The sequence below is a fragment of the Excalfactoria chinensis genome, chromosome 4 (assembly GCF_039878825.1).
Source record: "Excalfactoria chinensis isolate bCotChi1 chromosome 4, bCotChi1.hap2, whole genome shotgun sequence".
NCBI lineage: Eukaryota > Metazoa > Chordata > Aves > Galliformes > Phasianidae > Excalfactoria > Excalfactoria chinensis.
In genome coordinates, this window is record NC_092828.1 from 13329459 (window position 1) to 13345104 (window position 15646).

The window sequence follows — 15646 nt, forward strand, 5'->3', positions numbered from 1 at the left end:
TGTCTGAGGCATCCTTGGCACCAATTATTCTGGTACAAAGTGTGCTCAGATGTATGCTCAGTGACCCGGGATTTTCAGATACATGGAGGTAGCTCTGACTTGACTGCTCGACATCTGGAAATCCTGGACACCTGACCAGACTTCAAATTCAACCTGAATAAACCATCCAGGGAAAAAAAGGTTTGTCAGAGAAGCTGAGATATGCAACACCTGCCTTGATACAGCAAGGAGACAGAAAAACACAGAAAAGATAAATATTCTCCCTACGAGAATAACTTATCCTGCTGAAGAAATTGGCATACACTATAGTAAGACTCCCCAATGGGGCCTGCTCATATTAGCAAATCCTCCCAAAAGAGATCACTTAAGGAGTTCCTAAATGCTTTCTAGAGTCATTTGATCTTCTGGGATTTTCAGTCTGAAATCCTTTTCCCAGACATCTAACCCCTGGATACTGTACAGCCCCCGAATGTTTATTTTGAACCAAGGGACTCTCCTTACTGAGGCTACTGGAGGATTTCTGTACAACAACAGTAATCAACATTTCTCTCAGAGCGAAATCTAACGCTCACCAACTGCTCTGGTGCAAGGCAGTGTTTGGATATGAATTATAACTACTGTGGAATTGAAAGGAATTGCTCTGTTCCTAGGTTAAGCACTGCTGGTGAAATTAGCAAATGTGATCCTTTTTTTCCCCTCAAGGCAAGAAACTGGAGGAAAAAAAGCAAGAGAAGGAAGCAGCTTCTGCATTTTTCTTCTAATCAGCCATGCGTATTAGCGTATAAGGCAAGACAGGAAGGTAATATGAGAATCAGGCAAGCAGCCAGATGACATTGTGTAAGGCATCTTTGTATAACTGCCAGCTAGTGTCTTATAATATTGAACACTGAAGTTTCTATTTAGCACTGTTGATTGAATGGGTTGAAAAAAAAAATCCAGGCAAGGATAATGTCTGTAATCAGCACTGTGCGATTGCTATTGTCTATGCTTGGTATACTTAATGGAGAAACTAATTACCATGTGTTCATTTTTTTTATTACATTTACTATATTGCATGGAGAACTAATATGATTTTTTTTCTTCCCACCACAGGTTTACAGAAAACAAACAATACAAACAAAAACATGATACCCCCCCACCCCCAGCCCTAATTAATTCTCATTAGGGCCACCGTTTTTATTTGCAGGAGGAAGTCAGAAGGCAAGGATAGCATGCCTGATGAGCTCACTAACCTAGCCCAGTGTGTGCTTGGATGGGGCTGCTGATGCGTTTGAATGTGACAGGAAGGAAACTGCATCAGTCCAATGCACAGTCATTCCATTTAACTTCTCTGAGACACATTCATTTTACCTAGCACTTCCCATGCAGCTTTAGAAAAACAAAAGGGCAAAGTACTCCTGAGAGGTGGTGGATTGACATCTTCTTTTTGCATGACTTGAGAGAAGTAATACCGCTGAAGCATGCACCCAGAAAGACTGTACCCTAAAAATTTTTGATCAAGCCCTGCATGCTGGAGATGCAAGAACCTCCATCTCTCTATTTCTTGGACCATACACTCTATGCTACCCAGTGCAATCAACTGAGCTAGTTGATGGTCACTGTGGGGCTCTTGCCAGTGCCATTGTGAACAGAGGTCCCTGCAGGACACTGCCTGCAGCAATGCCTCCTTTCAACAACTGACCCTGTGGTTAGAGCCTTCCCTTGGGTCAAGACCTGCTCTAGGAGGGAGCTGAGTGCCAATATTCTCTAATTCTTCCTTGGTAGAGTTATTCACATTGCAAAAAAAAATATTGACTAGGTACTGGGATAAGAATATGCTTTGCCCTGAAAGTAAGTCCCCTGGTTACTTGTCTACTCACTGTTCTGATCTCTCCTTTCCAGTGAATAATATTCCACGAAAAATGAGCATTTAGGGCCTTCTGTGAATCAGGTTCTTGGGAATTTGTATCGCAGCTAGTGTCAACATATAGCTTTCACTCAGATCTGTGCCCCTAAGGGTCTGATTTTTAAATGTGTTTGGGAACTGTGAGATGTAGATGGCGATACCTAGTGGGATCTTCCTAAAGTGCCTTTGTGTTCCTAACTCCCATTGCAAAGCAGCTCCAGCTAACTCTGTTTAATCCTGAGAAACATCTGATTTGCATTAACTATGCTCAGAGGGTTAACACAGACATTAGCATAACTCCTACCAAACTCATGTCATGATATGGAGTCCTGTGAAATGCTGAGCAGCCCCTGGGAGGGGTGGAATCCTGCTCAGGTCCCATTACTTCTCCTGGAAGGATGAGGTTCCATATTCAAGCTACATTTAGAGAATGCACACGGTACAGTATCCCCAGAGACATGAAAATCAGTCATCAGGTGCCGGTTAGATCAATATTAATACCAAAGCAGAGGTAAAAACAATGTCATTCAAACTGAACTCAGTTCTGATTTTAACAAGCAGATTCACATAGTCTGGTCCTCCCACACTGAAAGAAAAAGGAAGATGTTACAGTATTTATAGACTGCATTTCAAAAAGCAGAAGCAGCTAATGCACTCTCTTTATTAAGCACACTCCCCAGTGCCTGCAAATTGCTGCATATTTCAAGCCTTATTTAATTTTTAATACAGCAATCTGTTACGTAATCAGATATATTTTGAGGGAAACTTATTGCATCTTACAGTCTGAGTGGTTTCCCTCTAAGAGGTTGGCAAGCTATCGCGTGTGGTTTTTATGGGCAGGAACTCCTTTTCTACTACTGAAGCTGAAATTAGAACTCAATGCGCGAGGTATGTTAAACACAAAAGAAGCAGTGTCTGACAGGGCAGCGTGTAGAGGGACAGATGAGCTCTCTATCACACAGGGAATGAGTGAAAACTTCCTCCTCTGGTAATGTGGATTCTGATGTGAAAATGGACTGTTCCCTCATTTGGTCTTCTACAGCTGCCACATGCTTTAGTGATGTAAGTAGTTAAGACCATGAGAAGATAACACATTTCAACACCTCTGAAGAGAAGGTTCCTGAAGAGCTTGGTTGCTTCTTGATTCATAAATCTGAAAAATAAGAAAATGAGATATGAGAAACTAGTCTAAAGATCCTACATTTCTGCACTGCTCTCTTATACTCTGTGAGATGGTAGCTCTTGGAGGAACATTAATTAATATACATGCAAAATACAATTTCTTTTACATTTATTATAAGCAAGGTTATTCAGAAGAAATAAAGGGGAAATACTTAAGAGAAACATACACCAGACCTCTGCTTACCTACCGTACTGTGTTGAACAAGAAGCTAGCCTTCCCATGTCTTGTTCTCTCTGCCCCGAAGGGGATGAAAAACCACAAGATTGCAGAGCACTTTGTGGGAACGCCGAGTGCTGTCAGGGAGCAAAACATCCTGCTCTTCCTTAAACTTCCATAGGCACTTATTTTAAGAAAGCATAAAGATTTGTTGGAGCTCCACAGGGCACATGGCTTACAGATCTTGCTTAAACCCTTTGCCTGTTCACCTCAGTGTCTGCAGTCAGGACAAACTTCAGACTTGGTTCTGGTTCTGTTTATACCTTGGGCGTAACCTACTTCCTAAATATCTTTTCTGGTGAAAAGAATCAAGTGAAATGTCTTTTCTGCAGATAGTACTTCAAGTTCTTGAAATAATAGATGCATTCACATACAAGAGTCCTGCTTTTATTGATTAAGACATTAAAAAGAAGAAAAGGGAGAAAACCTCAACAATCTGTAGCTCTCTGTTTCAGAACATCAACAACTTACTCTGTGTGTTTGGACTTACAGTAATAACAAAGGACACGTTGAAGAAAACAGCGACTGAAATTACAGAAGCAAATTTGTTCGGGCCCCTTGTGCAGGAATAAGCTTCCTGCTGGCCCCTGTGTTGACCTTCCTGTGTCTGTTATCAGAAAGGTGCTCTGAGCTTTTCTTCTACAGCGTTCTTCTGTAAGGTGTGGAAGAAAAAGAACTGAAAGATAAAAGCAGAGTGGCAAAGTCCTTGTCTATGGTAAATGAGGATAAGCCCAAAAGTAGCAGCCATAGACACAGAAATTAAGAAAGAGAGCTACTCACCTTTACAAGGCCACAGGCAGGTGAGGATCTCCAGCAAAATTCCCTTGCTTCCACTGCCAAGCCTTAAATGAGATCTGCATGCACCTGAGATCCCAAGGGTTAGCCCTGCCTTCCCACCAGGTGTTCTATCACTGGTACAGTCTGTGTCTCTGCATTTCCACACAACTAGCAAATATTTTGCATTCAAAAATGAATACATCTCTCCCTACCTTCTTCCTCTTTATAAGATAGTTCCCTAATGTGATCTGAAAAATACTGAGATAGCAAAAGGATTCCACTCTGCAGAGCTGCAAGTGGGTATTATCTTGCTAACTGTTTGTATCCTTAGATATATCTCACAAAATGTTGGCAAGGGTCTATCTATTTCAGTGGGAATTAAATCAGTGGGAATTAAAGGTTTAAATAACCATTAAAATTGTATATTTTTTTCTTGCCTTGGAGCCAGACAAACTATTTCATGACATAGAATGTCAGAAGGAATTGTTTTCTGAAACACAAGCTGGGACTTTCCTGAAGTACCATGTAAAACAATATACTCTTAAATAGGCTCTGTCCAATCTGACTGACTGATTTTCCTTACCAGAAATGCTCATACCTTCTCATCTTGAGCAACAACTATATAGCTCTGCAGAGATCATGTAAATCACTTCCAGTAATGCTTTTAAGGATGTTTTCTGTGCTTAGACACCCACTTGTAGTTTCTGTTTGAGGTGGTCATGGCATTCATGGAGTTTGTTCATCTACCAATGAAAGATTGTAAGTGAGTACTTGGAGAATTTACTGTGACTTAATTGGTCAGGAATCTGGAGAGCACATGTTAGTTTTGAAGGTGGAGACTTGGTTTGAGTCTCCACTAAACCCATTAGTTTGGCAATAGACTGGGGCACTATATTTAGACTTAGGTGCTCAAATGAATTACAGACTTACCTTGTTTTTGTCAAGTCCCATTTACACCTCACCAGCTCCAGTATCACTTCACAGGTGGGTTTTGGACACACGTTTTTTAAATCCTCTTTCAGTAAAAGCCAAGCTTGATATTGCACCTGGTGTGGGCTAAGGGCTAACAAACTAGTAGTGGTGATACTGTCATCTATCGGGATCTGGTAGTGTTTTAGGCTGAAGAGTGCTTATCATCGACTTCTCTGCTATGTAATGCCCAGCACAGATATTTCAACAGGAAGGCTTCTTCTTTGTTTTTTGCAGACAGGAAGGCTTGGCTCTGAAGATGTATTAAGGGGATAACAGGCTCTGATACCAAATGAAAAAAAAAGAAATCCTTCCTCAATAAGAAGAAAAAAATTACTCCAATTATAGATGATCCGGTCATTTGAAATCTCTTATGCCCACGCTATGTTCGATTTCCCTTTCTCTGAGGTCTTCCTAATGCTGCAAGACATGTTTTTAATCAGATTCCAAAATAAATACAGTTTATGACAGAGCTGGTACCTCGGAAAGGATTAGTTCTGCTCTGCCACTTGTATAGCTATTAAATTTTACTCAGCCATCATACATCCAAGAATACTGTATCTCATGGATATATTTTAAAGCAGTAAATTAAAGCAGTACACACTAGTGGTCCCATTAGTGGAAAGTGGCAAATCCAGTGTATTTCTAAGCACTCCATTCTAATCTTCCTACCTCTGTACTGTATAGAAGACATTAATGTGTTGTTTTAATTTGAGACTCAGACACTCAAAAAGCTCTCATCAAGAACAATTTCCAGGCCTTGCAAGATAGAGGAGATAAAACAAAGCACTAAAAATAAATAATTCAAGACAAAAATTTTATTAATTATGCCACGTTTTGTGTAATTTCTCCTATAGTGCCATTCTGAGCAGTATCTCCTTTTGCTTTTTGCTTCACGCAAAATGTTTATTTACTTGCACCTTATTATCAAGATAGGATTAAAATGACTGACCTTATTTTTAACACCCGATAAAACGGGGAAAAGACCACAATGAGCATACGATTTTTACAAACACTCTTGAGAAAGAAATGCTTGATTTTTTTTGCTATTTATTCAAACTTACTTTTATTTTTTTTATTTTTATTTTTATTTTTATTTTTTTTACTATTGTGAAATGTTGATGTTGTTTGAAATCATAAAATTCTGGCCTAGCCTGACCTTCTTTTCACATGAAATTTACCTTGTTCAGATCATAACTTCCCTGGCTTGAGTGGAGAAATTGCATGTCTTTTAAAATGTGCTGGATGTCACAGTTTTCATTTTTATCTGTCAATACGTATACTGATCATAGTAAATAATGAATTAACACATGAAATATAAAGCAACCCCATCTTCTTCTGGAAGGACTGTGAGTATCTCAGATCACTTTCAGTGTTCGTAGTCATTCATGTTGTTCTACTTCTCTGGGCAGCCAGGTTGGCAACCCTGCATATAGCAGGGGGGTTGAAACTAGATGATCATTTCAACCCAGTTCTTTTCAGCCCAGGCCATTCTATGATTCTATGATGCCTCTTCATGACTTCTTGCCTTCCTCACATATTCCTGCCTGGCAGGTAATTCTGACACCAAATGCCATTTGAAGCTAGTTCAGACATGAATAAGTCCTGTAGATAATGGCAGACCTCAAGAAGCCTAGCCATATTTCTTACTTGCAAAGTGGCTAAAAGTGACCTTCCACAAAGACAGAACTGGAAACGTTTAGTCAAGAGCTAATCTGAGACTTAGGGGCTAGGAGGGCTTGTCAAGGCTGGAACAATGTGTGGTGCAGTAAGCTGGGCAGCACTGGAGAAATATAGTCGGAAAAAACAAAATGAACAACAGAATTAATCCTGACTGCACAGCAGGAAGCAATGACGAGCATAGCCGTGGGTGAAGCTAGCAAACAAAGTTTCTTTTGGGCCTGGTGGTTCATGATGTGACCTGGATTTCTGCCCAAGACTGTGTCTCTGTCTGTTTATTTCCAATGCACTCTTAGAAACAGGACTTTGTAAGGGCCTGGGTATTAATTACATAGACCAAAAAGAAAGAATAATAGCAAAGAGATGGGGCTTTGTCTTAACAAGACAAAGGATAGGATGAAAGGGATAACACATTGCTTTGTGGCCAATGCCACAGTAATGAGTTTGCTGCAGAATAAAAGGAAAGTGGGAATCTATAGCTTCTGCTGAACAAAAGCCTCTCTAAAGACAATTCCATCCTCATTACAGTTTCAACAAAACAGTAACTTTCACTGTCTGCCCAGATAAAGAAAATCAAGCACTTCAAAAGGTTTGTCTGTAGCAGGTGAAATGGCACCTAACCGGATCCTGGGGTCACACTTAGGAAGCAATTATAGTACTGTAGCTAAAACCACGTGACCTTGCATCAAACTGGGTAGTGGAAATCTGTATCTTCTTTAGGACACACTCTCTATGGAGCTGATCCAGGGAGGTGTCCTGGTGTCTGTGTTGTGATGGAAATGGGCAAGAGGTAGTGTCATTTTATCCACCTTCCCAAGGTTACGTTTTCTTTTTCACAGGCACTCTTCATCTTTCAGGAAATATTGTTAGATTTTTGTTAAGGGATGAAACACAAGAACAGCCTCATAACTTCTCTGTCTTAACCTCTTTAACTCAATAACTTGAGCAGAACTGCTCCCTTGGTGTTCTGACTAAAGCTGTGTGACTGCCATTTGATAGCCTTTCTTGGTGAGGTAACAGTTGGAATATCAAAAGCTAAGTCACCTGAAGAAAAATACAGCTACTCTGCATCAATTTCCATATAGAGGTGGATTATGTCACACTTTGCACTCAAAACCTTCTCTCAGAATGTTAGAGGGGGTTCGGCAACTTAGGCCAGCTTTCAAACCTCAGATCGCCTAGTGAGATTTGTTGCTTCTGAAGAAGCTCGTGACTAAACTATGGAATGGGCATAGAAAAGGGAAGTGTGAAGTACCCCCACTTCCAGCAACATCACGCTCATGCCTTCCTTCTCATCTGCTTCTTAAGTACTGTAGAATCATAGAATCTTTTGAATTGGAAGGGACCCTTAAAGGTCATCAAGTACAACTCCTTTGTAATGAACAGTGACACCTACCACTTTATCAGGTCACCCAGAGCCCAGTATGTGGATATCCACCTTCTTAGTGACAGTGGTTGTAGCCTGGATAGTTACCAGTTGTGGCTTTAGAAGACACAGGGGAGGAAACCTATATTTCTTGATGAAGAGGTCAGTGTCCTTACCTTTTAGTGGGTGGGATGAAGCATGGTAATAGAAACAGATTTTCCTATAATCCCGCAACACAGAATTTCTCACGTGACATTTTGAGAATTACTGTAATTTTCACAAAGACTGTAAGCATGACAAAGAACTAATTGAGGTCTCCCAGTAGACTTAAGACAGGCTTGCTAGATGCAAGTTAAAATTTAGTTTTACTCTGTGATTAAACAGAGAGGCATTTCTTAAAACAGGGACTGGGAAAGCAGTGTGGAAAATTAACATGTTGGACATTGTAAATGATGGGACTTTTACTGTAAGTTTGTCATACGGAAGACAGAGGTGACATCTATTTTCTTCCATTTATCCTGAGAAATTGTTGCTTGCAATAAGTGTCCAATTTAAAAAAACAGTCGATGGAAAGCTAAGAAAAGAGGAACACAATTATCAGAGAGCCGATCATCATGGCCTGTGAATAAGTTCAGAGAATTTGGTTTATACAGATTGGAAAAAGCAGAATAAACGTGGGACATGTTAATAGTCTTCAAGTACACAAAAAAAGCTGTTATAAAGGGAGAACAAACTACTTGCTGTGCCTGTTGAGTAATTTGGCAGCAAAGTAGATTTAAGCTGAGCACAAGAAATAAAACTGAAGAGGCTGCTGAGAGAATCCCCTTTGGTGGGGGTATGTAAGAGTGGGATGTGCACACTTTGTTTAGTCTGGCCAAAGTGTAAACTTAATCCTGCTGCTGAGGAGAGAGTAGGTGGCCACTTGAGGTCCCTTCTTGATGGCAGGTTTATGAGTTACAGTGGCAGCTGGAGAACAGAATTAACTGGAACCTGCCAAAATTACATCTGGGAAGTGCTTTTATTATCAATCATCTGGAGATATCATTGCTGTTTTGTCATAGTGGTGCAGTTTTCCTTATGTAATTGATAAAAGCTCTGTGTTTGTTCAGTTCTTAGAGGATGACAAACCTTATACTTTGAGAAATCCAAATCAGGTTCTTGGTTAAGTTCCACAGATATTTATAACTTGCTTTGGTCTAGATCCTGAAGCAGCTGAGATATGTTTCTCACAGTGGCTACTCCTGGTGCCTGTCAGCAGTGGAAGCACAAGGTGAATGGGACTAATGAGTATTTAACAGCAAAAGCAAACCAACCAATATTTATTACCATTATCTGAGTGGGAGGCAGTGTTCCACTCCCAGGTCTGCCAGGCTGGTGTCTTGCATTTGCAGGTAGGTGCTTCTGATATCTGTAATGCAGTAAGAAATACAGAGCCTCCTGGTTTGAATCCAGACAAGATCCCAATATTCCTGTAATAATAATGCTGGTCTCCATAATATTAAGCCATGACTGACTACATCAATGCACATATACAAAAAGGTTGTTTCTTACCAGTGGCTCTCAACAGCAAATCTGTGCCCAGCTTTGTAGAGATAATAGCATTTTGCAGGCTTGCTAAGCTGGCAAACCGTCTATACACACCTCTGTACATTCATATTCCCTTCTGTAACCACAACGGCATATGCACAGAATGCTAGGCAAGGTATATAAGAAGAGGTGAGGTTTTATTAGGCCAGCCATTATAATTTGTAGAAATCCTCCTCATAGGCAGTACATGCATTCCAGCTCACCAGTAACCATTTTTCAAGGCAGTGCCAACGGTGTATTTTAAAGGCATTATTTTTTGCTTTCCCAGCTATTAGTTTTCTTTATCTGAAGGTTATTCAGACTGATAATGTATGCCTGACCTTTGGTTTCAGAAGGGAGAAAATAGGCCCAATACTTCCATCTTTATTTGTCTACCATTAGCAGTTCCTTTCTTTATAAATCACTCACAGGTCTAAAGCTGCCCTAACTGTTGAGAAAAGACAGGCTGGAGAAATCAGCGGGTGATCAAGGAAGCACTTAAAGGTGATGGGCTGCTGCTTAAGAAAGCACTTGCATAAATAAATCTGCAGCACAGGGCAGAAGGGAAATCAGGCTGGAGATCTGGCTGGCTGCCTGCAGTCCCCAGGCCCAAAGCAGTGTTGCTGCTAAGTGAGAGCAGGCAAAAGCAATTGTATGTTTTTGCCTTCATCTCTTCTCTTTGGACACGCAGCAGGAAACCGATGAGTCCATTCAATAGGAAACAGGTGAACGCTGACAAAAAGAGCATTCCTTTTTCCCAGGGGATTCCAAATACGACATGATTAGACCAAAGCTTTGCTCCTCCTCTAGTTCTGCCACAATCAGGTGAGCTCCGGCCTGTGTGTTTTTCCTCCTGATAAGTTGTTGCACAGTATCTGGTACATAAAAATACTTGCAGATAACACAACTACACGATTTTTCACATTCCTTACAAAAGTGGGTGGTTCATTTGGCAGAACAACACATTGATGTCTCTGGCTGCATGAGGGCATCAACACATTCCACCAGGCAGAAGTGACAGATAGCATCAAGAGCTTTTGGGCCCTCTACACACAGAGTTAAAAGAGTTAGGATGTCCATACAACCAAGCACCATGCTAGAAAGAAATCGGTACAATATCAGCAGCAAGCAGATTTGCATAAAAGCAGGTATTGAAAGGTTTTCAGAAATTTTGGACTGGAAGAAGACAAGTCAGTTTTAAAGAGCACCAGACATCACCAAATTAGTTAAACAGCTAATGAATCTATTGTATGCACGCCTTTGATTGCAGCTGGCCAATACATATCCAATATCATACCTAATACAGTGATAGATCAGGATTTCAGTCTTCTGACTTCCTAACATATTTTCTCCAGGCTGTACATGATGCTGTATTTAAAGAAGAAAAAGGACAGGCTTTCTTTTCCTTTCTGAGCTTTGAGGTAATGTAAAATCATATCAGTTTCTCAGGCTCCCTTCTGGATGGCTTTTAAAAGATATTTTAAAAAGCATTGAGGTTTAATGATCTAATGCTGCCCTCACTGAAGTCACTACTGAAATTTCCATTCGCTTCAGGCACTGACTCCAGGTTCTAAACAAGCTAATGAACAGTGTGAGAAATAAGTACAAGATACGTGAAAATAAAGCTATGACCAATGGGGATTCTCACTGCAGTTCCAGCAGGTTTAAAGGCTTAAAATAGTAGAAGCTAGATTTCCTATTTACTAGATGTCCATCTGGACGCTGCCTCCTTTCTACTCTGGATATGGGGTTTGAGGCTGTTTATTTGCAAGTAATGTTTTGTCCCTCAGCACCTTTCAGAAGAGTTCCTATGTTTCCTTCTCTGTTGTCTTTGTGCCATAACCCACAGAACACTGACTGTAATAAATTTGAGATGTGATAAGACAGAGAAAATGGAATTTTAATCCAGAAACTTTCTAAAAGTTTGATTTTCAAAGTAAGTGAGGCCTCACCTGAAGTACAGAGGAAACAAAGCTTACATGCAGATTTAATATGCTAAAGCCTTTTGATCTATGCTCTCTGTCAGATGTTTTATGTGAGAGTTTCACATGCCAACAACTTGGGATTTATATTGGTCATCACATACGGTCATTTAAGGATATGAGATGCGAGCGGTAATCCTTAATAATGATTAAGAAATACCTTTCAAGTTCTTAATGACCTAAGTTAGATTCTGCACCTCTGCTCTCTTTATCTACTCAGTTCTATTAAACTGACTGGGAAAATGGGCATTCTTCATTAAAGATTTCATGTGTCTGCTGTGAACCATGAATCAGAGAACAAGAGTGTGTCCTCTGTAATGGAAGGATAATGAGACAAGGAAGGAAAGTGCCTGAGGACATGCAGAAGTGGGATACTAAACAAGAGAAGGAGTAAGAGCACTAAGAAATTTATTAAACATACATGCAGGGAACATAAAAAATCAATAATTAATAGACTGAAAAAAACCCTAAAAACAATTGCATGCAGGATTCACACCTGCTATGGTTACCAGCTCACACTGATTCTGATAATGCAAATGGTGTGATTTCTTCCTGTATTACCTTTACAAGCAACAGGCATCACTCAGTAAGAACAACTCTAGAATGGACAGCATGAATGGAGATTTCAGTGTTAGGGTGCTAGAGCAGTGTCAGCACCATTTAAAAAGTTTTTAAAAATGATGAATATTGACAGATGCTAGAAAGCAACATCAGTATTTTGCTGGTCAAACAATGCCTGGTTTCCCTACCTTAAATTTTCTGCAATCAGTGTGAGACCTTCCATTCACTTTGCTGGATGGAACCTCTAGTCCTCAATTCTCCAGCAGCATGTGCCTGAGAAATCTATTAGATTAATGATAAAAGTTGTCATGTATCCAAAGGATCATTTACTTCTCTCTCATGTAAAGAGAGTGGTTTTCTGAACATGAATAGACTGGCCTTGTGAATATTAAAAATAACCATTATATGTTCCATAATTTATGACTCAAATTGCAGCTTCAGCTGTATTGAGTATGCTCGAGTAGCCTACAAGGCTGTGTGATTAAGTACTCAGTAAGTTAACTAAGGGCTGGGCTTTTCATTTCCTTACATCTAGAGGGATCATTTACATTGTTAGATTGATTATTTATTTATATAATATCTATGATGTCATAGCACCTTGCAGTCTGAAGTTATGTACATGGACGTAAGTTAACTAATATTTAAAGGACACAGATAAATATATATAAGTATCGGTTTGAAAACTGACAAAGTAGGGGTTGCAGGCTGGCAGCTTGGATGAGACAAGTATGAGCAGTATGTTCCAGGTGACGCCACCATCCCAGTAAACTTAGCCTTCTCAGTACATTAGACAAATCCTAAACAAAAATGCACTCAACTTTTTGGGAAATGAACCTTGCTCATAGGTATTCACTCTATAACTAGCCCATTAACTCCAAGGCAAGGGTCTAGTATAGATATATGAAGTCATTATTATCTTTTCTTATCATAATCTAGGGGCCTGCTATGTCAGCAGATCTGCAGAAGTCTTGTTCTGTCATAAATGATTGAGATTTTACTAGAAATAGGTTTCTCTCATCATCACGGGTCATCACTGTGACCTTCCAGTACTTGAAGTGAGCTTACACGCATGTGTCATGGGACCAACTTTTTCTGTGGTCTGATAGTGATAGGACAAGGTGGAATTTACAAAAAAAAAGGTGGCTTTAAACTAAAAGAGGGGAGATTCAGATTAGATTTCAGGCCAAAATTCTTTACTCAAAGGGTGAGGCACTGGCACAGGCTGCCCAGAGGGGTTGTGGATGCCCCATTCATGGAGGCATTCAAGATCAGGTAGGATGGACTCTGGGCAGCCTGATCTGAAGGGCGGCAACCAGCCCACAGCAAGGGGTGGAACTTAATGATCTTAGCCCCTTCCAAACTAAGCCATTCTATGATTATGATTCTATGATTCCTAAAGCTGATCACCATCAATCATATTGGTGACAGTTTCCCAGCCTGCTAGTTTCTCTGGAAAAGCAAGTTTATGGATAGTCTTTCCATTACTAATAACATCAAAATTCTTATTTGGCTTAAAGTGTACTTAGCTGTGACTTCCTTTTTCTGGTAAAATCTGGGTGAATGCGAAAAGCAATTAAGTGCTTAATGAGGTTTAGCTAAGGGAGTGATGCACTTGGCAGAATTTCAGGTATCAAGCTTTGAGCTGCATACAGAGAGTCTTGTTTTGAGAGACAGTGTACACCTTTATCTTGCTAACAACGTAACGGTAGCTGTGGGTGCTTGACTTCTCAACTGACCTCTTTTTGGAGCTGCCCTCTAGAAAGAACCAACTTGTCAGATGGAGAGAGTAAGTGGCTTTTGTGGACCATTATATAGACAAACATATTATTTTTGCTGCCAAAAACAGACAGTGGGAAGAAAATAATTAGGATAGCCATGCTGAGAGTCCTCATCAAAGTGGAAAAAAAAAATAAAAATGAAGCCCAGGAATATGAAAGAAGGTTTTTAATTGTTATTATTACTTTTTTTGAGTTGTAACCTTCAGACTAACAGAAAGAGAGGTGAGGAGACAGCAGAGATTTGTGTCAGCCTGGAAGTCCTTATTATCAAGCCTTTACCTTGAGATGGAAAAATGTCCCCAGAACTTGATTCTTCACAGCAAACTCTGCTAATTATTTGCTAAATTTCCTGCTGATGTTCCCTGAGTGAAGTCAGGCTTCATGAAAGTTTCTGATACTTGTCATTAGAATAGAAACTGGGCCAGCTACGTTCAAGAAGGATCCTTATTTCCTCATCACTTGGGTTTCCACTGAACACACATTGATGCTTGTCTGCCACCAGCTCAGGGCTTCCTATTCACACTGCTTTTTCATGGCTGTTTGAAGTACAGATGCTCAGACTCTTCAGAAAACAAAAAGCTCCAAAGAAAACAAAAGCTGATGTCACCCACTCTTTACAGTCTCAAGAAAAGAAAAACTTCCCTGTAAGAAAACTGTGACAAGTGCTCACACAGTGACTGCTACAGGCCTATCACCACTGCTCACATGAGCCAAACTAAAAGCAGTAAATTACCCCTGCTTGGTGTTATTTATTCTTTTTCTTATGCATGTTTCCCAGTACAACTTTATCTGAGGAACTGCCAAAGCTGTATTTCTAACTCTTCTGTAGATATACTGTATATCTGTACAAGGTATCATAGCTATGGTATCAGAGAGAGGTCAGTTTTTCAATGACACTGAATGTTAATTGCAAAATTACATAGAAGGAAAATTACAGAGGAGAAGAATCAAGAATCTAGGTTCTTTGTGCAATGAGGAGGGCTCTGTAGAGTCATAGTCATACCTTGCCTTCTCTCCCTCTTATGGAATATAATTCCATATAATGTGAATGGGTATTAATTGGAGGAAATTGAAGGACATATTTTGTTCTCTTTGTTCCATTCTACATAACTGGGTTATGTTATGGTTATCCCTTCTACTTGTGAAAAATAAGCATTAGTGTCAACATCTCAAAGTCCTGTAAATATTCAACTGTCTTTTTTTAAAAGAAAAGACTTATCTCCTCAATTATTGGTCTTAAATTTGGCACCACAGCAGTTAGCACCCCAACAGCTGTGGCCTTTAGAGCAGTAGCCTCAAGTTTCAAGGCTGTATGTAGCAGAGCTGATAACTGAACAACGATAGTACAAATTCCACTGAAACACAGAATGTGAGATAAGGATTCCTCCCCAAATTTGTATTTATCACACAATTTATTTCAACTTCACAACTGAAAGGAGATTTATGCTCCCAAATACCAATGTTTGTCATTACCATTGAGAAGGAACAAATCAGGAAACCTTAAGAGTTTGTTCCTGCTTCCTTCTTTCCTGAATCTCTTGCTTTAGGAAGCAGGCGCCTCATCCAACAGCTCAAATAATGAATGTGTGATGCTATCTACTGCCCACTGCAGAGTGAGTTGTTGCCATTCCATTGACCAGTAGACCAGGTCTCAGTCTAACTCACCATCTTTCCAACCCAAAT

General features: G+C 40.0%; 1 long non-coding RNA gene across 1 annotated transcript; it reads right to left on the reverse strand.

Annotated features, from left to right (window-relative positions):
* Positions 1–1918: 1918 nt before the first annotated feature.
* On the reverse strand, positions 1919–4128 carry LOC140252102 (uncharacterized). The gene is made up of 3 exons (XR_011903537.1): positions 4065–4128; positions 3775–3960; positions 1919–3038 (listed from the first exon to the last, which is right to left on the reverse strand). It is a non-coding gene; the product is annotated as an uncharacterized lncRNA (long non-coding RNA).
* Positions 4129–15646: the final 11518 nt, after the last annotated feature.